General features: G+C 38.8%; 1 non-coding gene across 1 annotated transcript; it reads right to left on the bottom strand.

The window, feature by feature from the left end:
• Window positions 1–11,574: 11,574 nt before the first annotated feature.
• Window positions 11,575–11,681, bottom strand: LOC118487725. The gene has a single exon (XR_004882668.1). It is a non-coding gene; the product is annotated as a small nucleolar RNA R71 (small nucleolar RNA).
• Window positions 11,682–12,188: the final 507 nt, after the last annotated feature.

Here is a 12,188-nt window from a genome sequence, read left to right on the forward strand (position 1 = left end):
ACCTATGTTCATAGGGTAGCTACGTGTGTAACTAGGCTTGCTGTGTCGACAATTTCTTAAATTTCGAATTTGACAGATAGTTATGAGGATAATCGTAACTAGGGTTTTGCCCCCCCCTGAGTTTTAGGGGCCCTGATCCTGATTCTGAAAATTCTGAAAATTTTAGGGTTTGTGTGGAATCACTTGGGTGTCTCAATTAGGGTTTTCTTAGTAGATAATTAACATTCTAATTATTAATTTTAATGAGAGTTGTTACAAATAATTACCGGGATATCAGTGTAACGAACTTCTCGCTGAATGAATGAAGAGACGAATTTGCCCTCTGATGATTAGGTTAATTGTCTGATTTAACCTTATTAAACCAAAAATGAATCAGGACACCTGTATGGCTCAAAATATAGCGTATGTAATGTACGATAACCATATTTGTACCATACCCTTTACCTATATATATATAGGGGGAGGTTCTATGCAGAATACAAAATATTGCGAGAACACGCAGAATACAATGAATCACCAATTTTTCAATCCTAAAAACCTAAAAATTAAATGAAAATGTTGCAAATGTAAGATTTATTATTTCTTACAATAGAATTCAAAACAAAATATGGAAATTTTCACTTTTTCTATAACCTACACATATGTAGGTTATGTGTAGGTTAAATTACCAACATGTATGTAAGCTACGTGTAGGTAAAAAAATATGGTTTTTTATGTATATATAATACACATATGAATGTAAGAAACATAGAATTTAAAAAAACATGAAACTTAAATCCCAAAATTTAGTGTTTTAGAGTTGTTCTTTTTGTTCTCGCAATAGTTAGTGTTCTGTAATGATCCTCATCCTATATATATATATATATATATATGTGTGTGTGTGTGTGTGTGTGTATGTGTGTGTGTGAAAAATGTAAAACGAGAACCATCTTTAGTTGTGAGAACCATAAGAACTAGGTCTTCCAAAAGGTTTTTTCACAAAAAAGAAGTTTCTTAAAAAACTTTAAAAAGATCACTTGTTTTAGCGAAAAAAAAAACTGCATGCGTACATCAAGTGTAAAAAGTTTTTATTGGTGTTGTAAAAAAAATTACATCACCGTAAACAAATTTTACAACAGGCGTAACTACCGGCTTGATATTTTTTTTTTGTTTTAGCAGATGTGTTTATAACATTTTCATCTACGTTTGTGCAGATAATGGTGGCCCAACTCGCGCAAAGGAAGTATTAGTTATAATAGTTCTCACAACTCGTGATAGTTCTTAACACACACACACACACACATATATATATATATATATATATAGGATAAGGATCCGTTAGGAACCACCCTTTATTGCGAGAACCGCGAGAACCAGTGTGAACACATGGCAAAATTGTAATTATGTGATGTCTAATAAAAACACACGCTCTGTTCACTTGCTCTGATCACGTTACACATCTTCTAACTTAGGGTTTCATTCATCTGATGAACAGAGATCTTGTATTCATCGACGATGAAGACCGACGACGTTCAATCATTAACCAAATTTCATGTCGGCGACATCCTGGCACGGTGTTTCCGGCAGCATTCACGACTAACAACCCACCATTTACATCCTCTACATGGCATACTCTGATTCATCATGTGTCGAACCTCACACATCTGATGTTCCTCCTCATACATTCTCTGATAATCCTCCTCATACGATATATACAATGAATTTTGGAATATCAGATGGTAAAATCGATATGACGAACGGTTTATGGTGTACCGCTATCGAAAGGACGAAGACGAATTGCTGATGTAATCAGGACGAAGACGAACTACTGAACTCTGCCGATGCCTGTGAGCTGATAACTGTTGATGCAATTCGAATGTCGAATGTGATTTTTGTATAAATACACCCTGCACATGTGCAACGGAAGACAAATATGTAAATGTTAAATAAAAAGGTTAGAAGCTGTTGATTATTTAGTATTATTAATATATTTTTTTAGTAATTAAATCTGAGTTTATGCACGTGTGCATCATTGTATTACTTTTTTTTGTTAATAATGTAATCGGGACTTGTGCTTCCTTTTGATTGAATGTTTTTCTTACCTTGCCAGATGCTAGGTGTTTCTGAGAAAGCCTGCTTAGTGGTGGAAGATATTGTTATTGGCCTACAGGTTGACCATTTGCCATATCCAGTCTGCAATACTGATTGCTTACGACTATTTTTTCAATGAATAATGGATTCAAACCGAATAAACTCTGCAGGAAGCAACAAAAGCTTGAATGTCTTGTGTGATTACCTACACATCTTCAACCACAGAACAGGACATTACAGATGACATAACGAAATACCCCGACTTAAGTAAAATAAGGTATGGTAACAGTTTCGATTTTCATTTAGTGGGCGGGTTGTTAACGAGTCAAAATGGATAACTTTTATAAATCAAGGTTTTATCTGCGATAGATACATTTTCAACCCATATTCTTTTAAGCTAGTTTGCAACTTGTGGATTGACATTAAACTGTGGGATCATATCAACTAAAGCTGTTCATATATAGTTTCTGTAACAGAGTTGACCATAAAGTCAAACCATTACATTTGTCTTACTACATATGATTCTGAAGTTGTGCTAACTTGTAATCTTATTCTGAAAATATATACATAAATCATACGATTTCGTATTGATACAAGATCTTTATTACTTATAAAGTAATCATATTATATACACTGTTGTAGATGTCACAAAACCATTGTTAGTTGAGGTCGATCAGATATACCATCTTGCATGCCCTGCTTCATCGATTTTCTATAAATACAATGCTATAAAGGTGTGTATTCGTCCTCATCCTCATTGCAGCTAGCAACTACAACAATTTGTTATGTCCCTTTCACTTAATGCCTCCAAAAATGATAATAACGGAACCTTAAGGAGTGTGTAAGTCTTGACAGACAATAAAGACGAACGTGATTGGCAAGCTAAATATGCTTGGTCTTTCAAAGAGAGTTGGCGCAAGGTTCGTGTAACACCTCGTAAAATCTTACCCAACAAAATAAAGACATGTGTCATGTAAGATAAACGTGTCAGGAACCCGGATCAAGTAAAAGATGTAGGGTAGGAATTAAAATGTCGACATGTTATTAAATACCTCTGAGCGACAAAATTTTAAATCCCAAGACCCTAATTTCTTTTATAAAAACATCTGATATGTATTCAAATTCGGGTATTTCCATTAAGCCATAATTCAAATTTGCAAAGGATGGGATTCCATGTGCATTACGACAAAACTTCATTTAAAAACCTTCTTTCATAAATCCAGAACTCTCAAGTGCATGGCAACACATGCAAGGACATGCAAGGCCTGACTATATGGCCCCTTACTGCAAGGAAGACAGAAGATTCGAACTCTAAAAGATTGCATGGTCAAAGCTTGAAAGTTCACAAGTTTTTGTCATATGATGAAGACTTACGGACCGCAAAGGTGAACCCTTACGGTCCGTATGGTAGCAGACCTGGGCGATGGTTTCTGAAAAGCGGATACGGACCGCAAAGCCAAAGGCTTACGGTCCGTAAGACCTGTAACTGGGCGATTTTTGGACAGATGCCTGTTATAACAAGTTACACCGCCATAGAAAGGTGGTATTCGAATTCAGGGGCCTTATAACTGGTTTTTGGCATCATAGGGACACTTGGGAACATCTTACTAAATTTATAGACTATGGTGGAGTGATCTTGTGAGTTCTATTGGACTATATATATGAATTGAAGTTGCAACAACTTTGTTCACTTCAAAAATCACATCAAGCTGATCTCTGGAGCTTTTCTGGTCTTCCCTCAAGTTCCCTTAAGTCCCTAATCGTGCTTAGGACTCTTGTAAGTGTCCCTAACCTTCCTTAATTCAGTTTAGCTTAGTTAATTAGCTTAAAGTCAAACCGTCGTAATTTAGGTTTGACTTCGAGATTACTCATAATTTGTCCAGTCAAATCTCGAATTAAAAATACCTATGAGTGGGTAATTATGTGGGTAATAAACCCTTAAAAGGGTACTCTCTGATTCCCACTCTAACTATGTCAATTATCGGGTCAAAGTTAACTTTAAAAAGTCAACAGAAAGCTTAATTTCAAATTAATGCATAATTAGCAATGTAGAAGTTATGAAACCTATTTTATCATTAATATGACTTGGTAATTAATGTAAGAACATGTCTAAACATGTTCACCTCGACAATTTTCAGTTTAGGCTCGGTTTGGGAACGAAAGTCGCATAGTTTGACTTCTGCTTTGACTTTCAGTTCTGACCCGTTTAAGCATAATTCAGAAATGCCTTAGAGCCTTAATAGGACCAGGTTTCATATAAGTATAACCCTCTGTGATTATACAACTTGGTTCATTAGATATCCGATTCATATGCATGTTTCCGTTAATTGCTTAAATGTTGACTATTATGCCCTTTTCACCTTAAAATGAGATTTTTGAAAAAGTAAAAGAGTAGAAACCTTCATTACTAATTTATAAACTTGTCTCTAAAATTTGACATCAGTTTGAGGTCTAGATTAGGAGTTATGCTCATTAGCGTAAATAAAAAGCCTTTTAGTAATTAAATGGCATAATTAGCATATAGCCTATCTAAACCCAATTGATATCAAACTTTTTACCCACTGATGTAATATAATATTTTGGGATTTTTGGAGATTTTTATTTATTTTTAGGCTGAGCATAACATAGAGTTCTAAGCTTAATTCGGTTATTGTCGGTTTTGCCCTTTTGGGCTATAAATTGAGTTTTACAAATCCTTTTGATACCAAACCTTTTCTACTGAACTAACATGTTAAATAAAATATTTTGAGCCTACTGGAATAATAAAAATACCAGCTTTCCTTTGAAAACCCGGAAATGGCTCCAAATCGCCTTTTTAAACATTTTTAACGCATAATATGTATTAAAACTATTTTAAACATATAAGGTTGACGCCTACCGATATTTTCAGTAAATTTTTATGTCTTAACAGTAAGCAAAAAGTTTTAAACTCAGATTCTCGGTTTTGACCTTTTAAGCCTATGTGAAATTACCAAAATGCCCCTACGGTGCATAGTATGGTTATAATTAATAAAATTCACATATGTATGATACCCTACTGTTTTGACTTATTAAATTAAGTATATTTACTGATTTAATCAGACCTGTAACTCAGATTACTATTTAAACTCTTTTATAACCTTTAAAATGACCAAAATGCCCTTACGGGGCATAGTTTGAGTTTAAAATCATTTTGGGCATAATAGAAGGTATCTTACTGATATCACAACATATTTAATACATATTAACTTAGGAAACCTGTATGTGACTCTTATGGTTACCCGTTACGCATTATTCGCGTTCGGGTCGGTTTATGTGACTAGTTGGCATAAATTGACCAAAACGGGTCAAACCTTATCATTTTTGTCTCAAAATCCAGAATGTGTTTAGCTTACCCATATTATACAAGTTCCCAAACTTGTCGGGTCTAAATCACACTCTATTCCGGTCTTTGCATGTTCACGCGCTTGAACCGTATCCTTCTTTAAAACTAACCGGTCTAAGCTTAGGCTAAATTAAAGACCCGTTAGGAATCTAATGGGTTGTTATAAACCTTCGTTCCAGAATAGGAGACCCGGTAAAAGCTACGTGCACTTGCTTATTGTGATTATTACTTGCAAAGGTAAATACTTTTAACTTATTTTCCCTTATACGGGCTTGGGGTACGGTATATAAAATACCGCTTGGTCGGGCATTTGACTTTAATCGTTTGGTGGTTAAATATTATCAAGATGACCCATTTAAAAATTTGGTTTTGTTTGCTTAACGCCTTTGGGGTTTAATGACCATGTCCCGGATATCCTTGGCATCATTCATAGAATGGCCACAACCTTAGCACACGGGTGTAGGCGTACACCCGTCAATGCATTTAAAATTAATAAGGTATAACCGCCGGTTACGAGAATAACTCGCCGCAGGACTATGCCATGTGGTTTGTCTATTAATCTTTAACCCAGCATGAACCGGGCAACTGAACGCATAACAAACATGTAATTCTTTTACAAGATTATATACAAATAATTATCCCAAGTTATAAAATCTTTTGTGCCATGTGCATTCAAATCAATTTTAAACATTTTCAAAACGAGTCAGTTAAATTGTATTTACCAGTGTAAACTGACGTATTTTCCTAAAAAAGGCTAAGTGCAGGTACTACTCGTAATAGGCTGGTCTCTCCTAGCATCAAATAGAAGTCTCGCAAGCTTAGATGCATGAAGTCTGTTGAACAAAGTTTCCTCTTTATTTTGATCCGCCTGTGGATCTGTTTCAACTGTTGTGATACTTAATATTACAATTTTATTCGGTTGAAATAAATCTATCTTTTTGCTTCCGCTGTGCATTTAAATTTGTGTTGTTTAACTATGATGATATCAACTACGTCACAATACTCCCCACCGGGCCCACCGGTAATACGTGGAAATATCGGGGTGTGACAGGTTGGTATCAGAGCCAACACTGAGTGAATTAAACACTAGCCTTTTGTGTTTAATCTCAGTTGGTGAGAGCTTTTTGAAAACTATTTTTGAGAGCGGAACGGTTTATTAAGATACGGGTTCCACCCCTGACTTAATAACTTCGCTCCTAACTGTGGTTGTGCTCTTCGAATAAATTCTGGAGTTCCACTAGATTTCAAAATGGAGACTTTCTTCGAGATGTGAATGTCACTCCTAACTCGATGAAAGGTTCTCGTGCTAGAAAAATGCGCTGAGTGAGCGATCTTATCGAGAGTTCTTCGTTTTCACGCCTGATCTCGACTTGACCACTCGGTTGTGTTATGCGAGTATTTTCGAAAACGTGTGTATTGTGTTAGCCTTAGGAAAGGCTAAGTAACATTCCAGCCTTAGGAAAGGCTCTTCGCGTGAAATTGTAGTATGCGGTGTTCGCGCGAAGTAGTAGCTTTTAGCGAATTCGAACGAGAGTATCAAGTAGGCCCGTGCAAATCCTATTGGATTCGCACGAGTCGGCCTGTAGGTACCTAGACTATAGACTAGGTCGTTTCTAAGACATTACCCGGACTAGGTCAAGTCTTGCCTAATTCCCTATAGTTATGGCTCTGATACCAATCTGTCACACCCCAACCGATGGCGGAATCATCGGGGTGCGGCACTAGGCGAATCAGATTGCTCAAGAGAATCCATAACAACTATTTTGCGACAGTATTTGTTACATTTGTTATCCCATACTAACAATCAGTACAATCACTTAAGTTATCACAGATTTTTTGTCCTCTCGAACAATACAAATCCGACAATCTATATTTTAGGTGAGTTTCTAGACTTCCTAGCTTGATTTGATGTAGACTGCGACTAAACCTACAACATACGTTAAAACAACTTCAATACAAAAGTATTGGCGAGTATACAAGTTTTGACAGTATAGCGTAAATAGATAAAAAGTGCTGCGAATTACCAAATACATAAACAAGATACCTCAACATACATGCAAAAAGACAGATACTACCAGCTAAGTCACTCAAGCTGTGATTGTGATTGCTATTCATCCTAACTAGACCCCGTCGGGTGCTATAGTACTATACTAGTTAAGGCGGGACCTCGCGAGTATAAGTCCTAATACATATGGAACTAGTATCACGTGGAAATATGTATAACAGTTATTCGCAAGTGATAAACAGTTTGATTGAATAATTCGTTTAATAAGTTTGATTTGATAGAAACGTATGTTACACCCAAAATGCGATAAAAAGGGGTTCGAGTATACTCACAGTCGGTGCTCAGCAAGTAAACACAATCTTGGTTGGATTGAAGGGAGCGCGTCTGAGGTTAGCCTGGTTGCAGATTGATAGCATAAGCGTTGTGTAGTGCGTTAAACGGTGGCGAGTGAACCAAGTGTCAAATGGTAATCCGATCGGATGGCCAGTCGACCGGGTGGCAATCCGTTCGGATGGTCATCCGATCGGATGACCATTCGATTGGATTGTCGCCTCGTTTGGTGAAGAGGTGTTTGTGTATGCTGGTTTGCCTTTTGAAGTTTTCGTTGTAGCATTTTAAGAACAGTGAAGTATCTCTACCTTTCAGGTCGGTCGGTCGATCGGGTGGCACCCGATACCCGATCGGGTGGCTGTTCAATGGACGATGATCTGATCAGCGAGACACTTTGGTTGATGATAGGTTCGTAGCAGACTAGTCACCCGATCGGGCGACAATCCGATCGGGTGACAATCCATTGGAACTGATGTGCGATGAAGATTTGTAAAATGTTTAAGTGTTGAGGATCCAAAAGTCAACCGATCGGTTGGTCGTTCGATCGGACGGCAATCCGATCAGACGGCAATCCGTTCGTCGTTCAGATCTTTGAATCTTTGAAAATTGTTTAAGTCTTGATACCAAGTGCAATCCGATCGGTTTACAGGTCGATCGGGTGGCAATCCGATCGGGCGGCAATCCGTCCCGCACTCTGATCGTCTTGTAACTTGAGTGTTTTGCTAAGTTTTGCGATTTGATCGAGACGGTACGACCACGAGCTAAACAATGGAACTCTACCAAGTCCAAGTCATCGGATCGAATGGGAATCACCCCGTCCGATCAGTTAACTGTTCTTGAGGGTTGTTCGTGTTCAACAAGATAAGCCGGTCATCTCGTTGATAGTAACCAGTTCTCAAACCGACACTTCACTAGAAAAAGAGTAGAAGGTCTATACGAGCTCTGTTGCTACCGGTTTTGAGTGAAAAGTTAAGTAAGTTTGATGAAAAGCTTAGAAAACTGAGATTTGACTTAGATTTTAGTGAGATTAGTGTTTATACATCGTGGAATCTATCATATCTGGGTTGTTCCTGATGAGATGAGGTCACACTTCATTGTTCCTAAGAACTCCATGATGACATCTGATGTGCACAAAATGCAACATATAAATTACATCAATTGTGGCTTAAAACTAACCCCTTTTTAGTACTAATGTTGGAAAAGTGTGCTTTTTTCTTCCTTTTGTATTTTCAAGATTAAATTAGCTCAAAATAACAAAAGAAGCAAAAAGACAGCAAAATCGAACATAAATACAAGAAAAGGAACAAAAGTGATATGCCCGACCCCCCGACAGCATCTTCCCAAGCAAAACAAAGAAGACAGAAGACTGAACACACCTCGTGCTCACTGAGCACGGGGCCGTGCCCATGTGCCAGCAAAAAAGACAAACTCATAGAAGCTTATGTTGCCCACCACGGGGCCGTGCCCAGCGGACACGGGGGCGTGGTCAACTTCCTGCATGCATATTTATTGTAATTGCGAATTATAATTAATGAAGAGAGAGAGTCAGATGGACACGGGGCCGTGCCCAGCGGACACGGGGCCGTGCCCAGCGGACACGGGGCCGTGCCCAGCGGACACGGGGCCGTGCCCAGCGGACACGGGGCCGTGCCCAGCGGACACGGGGCCGTGCCCGAGCTTCTGTTCAGCATATAAATAGGAGTGTTTGGAGCTCTTGCAACTCATCCCTTGGCACATCACCTCTCTCACACTTCACCCACCACCCACCACCCACCACCATCATAACACCATCATCCACCACCATCATCCATTGTCCATTATAGAGTGCGTGAGTCGTCTCGAGATCCAAGATTGATCGTAAGAGTTCTTGACAATCAAAGGCCATGTTTGCCTAAGTCTCTTACATCACTTGGTGAAGACAAGTGTTTAGTGTAATACTTTTTATTTTTAATCTTTTGCACTTTTTAATTGGTTTTGTATTAATGACTTTAATTACTAGTTTCTTATGTTGAAGGTAATTCTTCCTTATCGTTTGTCCGTGGTGTCTTGGCATTATTTTACTGTCTATATAAAATAAAAGATTTTCACCATTCATATCTCCACGGTCTATATGGAGGTATGTTGGCTACCTGGTCGGGGGTTAAGGGAACGGTTTGGTAAGAGTCTTGCCATTGTTCAGTGTATAGATCCTGCAAAGGACCTGGATCAAATTTAGTAGGACCTCCTTCAATGCCCAAAAGGTATTGGATGGCGGGGGCCCAAACTCTTTGATCCCCTCATAAGTTAAACTACTATTAAAACTTTAATCCAGGTACTTAGGACTGTATCCCTGCTGACTCTGACTACTTAGCTGAGGGTAATGTCGCCTTCAAAAGAGGGGCCTACCACATTATGCATTAATAACTTAATTAATTATATTTCAATAATTCGACCCTTTAGGATTGTATCCTTGCTGACTCAAACTACTGGGTTGAGGGTAACGTCGCCTTCAAAAGAGGGGCCTACTACAACAACTAAGATAATCTCTTAAACAAGTGCAAAAGTGCGAAAATAATCAAAGGTTACACTACATACGAGTCGGATCCAAGTGATTCATCTTGTCTATCTGTTTTTACTTTTATCTTATTTTTTAGCATTTTAGTTAGTTTTATTTTCTTAGTTTAAAACCTTTTTCTAACATTTTTGATTTGATTAGACATTGAGGATAAACCGGTACTAAAAGCTCTTGTGTCCTTGGACGACCTCCGTATCTTACCAACACTATACTACGTCCACTATGGGTGCACTTGCCCATATGTGTGTTTAGTGTTAGTAAATATCGTGTTTTTTAAATTTAAAACTTGGCTAAAAAGTGTAACAAGGGCTTAAAATATATACCTAAATTATATTACACCTAACGCACATCAAGTTTTTGGCGCCGTTGCCGGGGACACAAGGATTTTAAGAAAGTTAGGAATCAACGGCCTAATCATTTTTTCTATTTTTTTTATTTTTTTAGGATTTTCTTAATTTTTCAACTTCTGCAGAGCTCAGCACGGGTCGTGCCTGGTCGGACACGGGCCGTGCCCAGTAGTGTCACTGGCAGTTTTTATTTTCCGAGTTACAGAGGGCTGAGCACGGGGCCGTGTCGGTGCAACGCAGGGCCGTGTCCAACTTTCCAGTAACAGGGATCCGGAAAACAATCGTTGTTTCTCTGACCACGGGCCGTGTTCAGTGAACACGGGGCCGTGGTGAACTTTCTGACCAACATTCTTTTCTGTTTTTATTGCAGGATTTGGAACCAGACGCCGCATCTGAACCTTCTACGTAGTGTATGAGCTTCAGTTCCAATAAAGACATAAAAGAACCTCTAGAAGAACCCGAACGCTTTCTCAGAAAAAGACTTAAAGCTAAAAACCAAGAGAAGGTTTCGGGGGACCCAATTCCAATGGCGGACCAACGTACCCTCATGGATTACCTACGACCCACCGTGGGTAAACTCGGCGCTGCTATCAATGCACCGAATGTCGAAGCCAACAACTTCGAACTTCGGCCACATTTGATACAAATGCTTCAAAACTCCGCAACCTTTCATGGGCTTGCGGACGAGGATCCCCATCTACATATTACTAATTTCTTAGAAATATGTGATACCTTTCGGATCAATGGAGCATCAAATGACGCCATCCACCTCCGAATGTTTCCATTTTCATTAAAAGACTGAGCAAAAGCTTGGCTCAACGCCCTCCCAGTTGGTTCGGTAAACACCTGGGATGAACTAGCCCAAAAATTTCTATATAAGTATTTCCCTCCCGCTAAAACGGCTAAATTAATGACTGAAATTAATACATATTCACAAGAGGATGGGGAATCTTTATATGAAACTTGGGAAAGGTTCAAGGAGCTATTGCACAAGTGTCCCCATCACGGTCTTGCGGTATGGCAGTAAGTATCCACTTTCTATAATGGGTTGTTGCCACACACGAGACAAACACTTGACTCTAGCTCCGGGGGACTTTTAGGTAATCGCCGCCCACATGAAATATACAATCAAATCGAGGAAATTGCTCAAACCAATTTTCAGTGGCACACTCCCCGAGGCAACAAATCTATTGCCCCGGGCGCCCATAAGGTTGATGAAAGCACTTCTTTACAAGCCCAAATCGAGGCCCTTTCTTCAAAAATAAAAAAGTTGGAAATGACAAAAACGGTCTCGGTAATGGCTTGCGAAGGGTGTGGTGGGCCACATGAAAATTGGAGTTGTATGAAAGAAACAGATGATCAAACAGAGTCGGTAAACTACATTGATAATAGACCTAGGCCGTCGGGTCCCCCAACGGGTACCTACAACCAAGGATGGCGTAACCACCCTAACCTTGGTTGGAGAGAACCCCGCAATAGTAGTAACCAACAAAGCCTAAATCAACGAACAAACTTTCA

The sequence above is a fragment of the Helianthus annuus genome, chromosome 15 (assembly GCF_002127325.2).
Source record: "Helianthus annuus cultivar XRQ/B chromosome 15, HanXRQr2.0-SUNRISE, whole genome shotgun sequence".
NCBI classification, from domain to species: domain Eukaryota; kingdom Viridiplantae; phylum Streptophyta; class Magnoliopsida; order Asterales; family Asteraceae; genus Helianthus; species Helianthus annuus.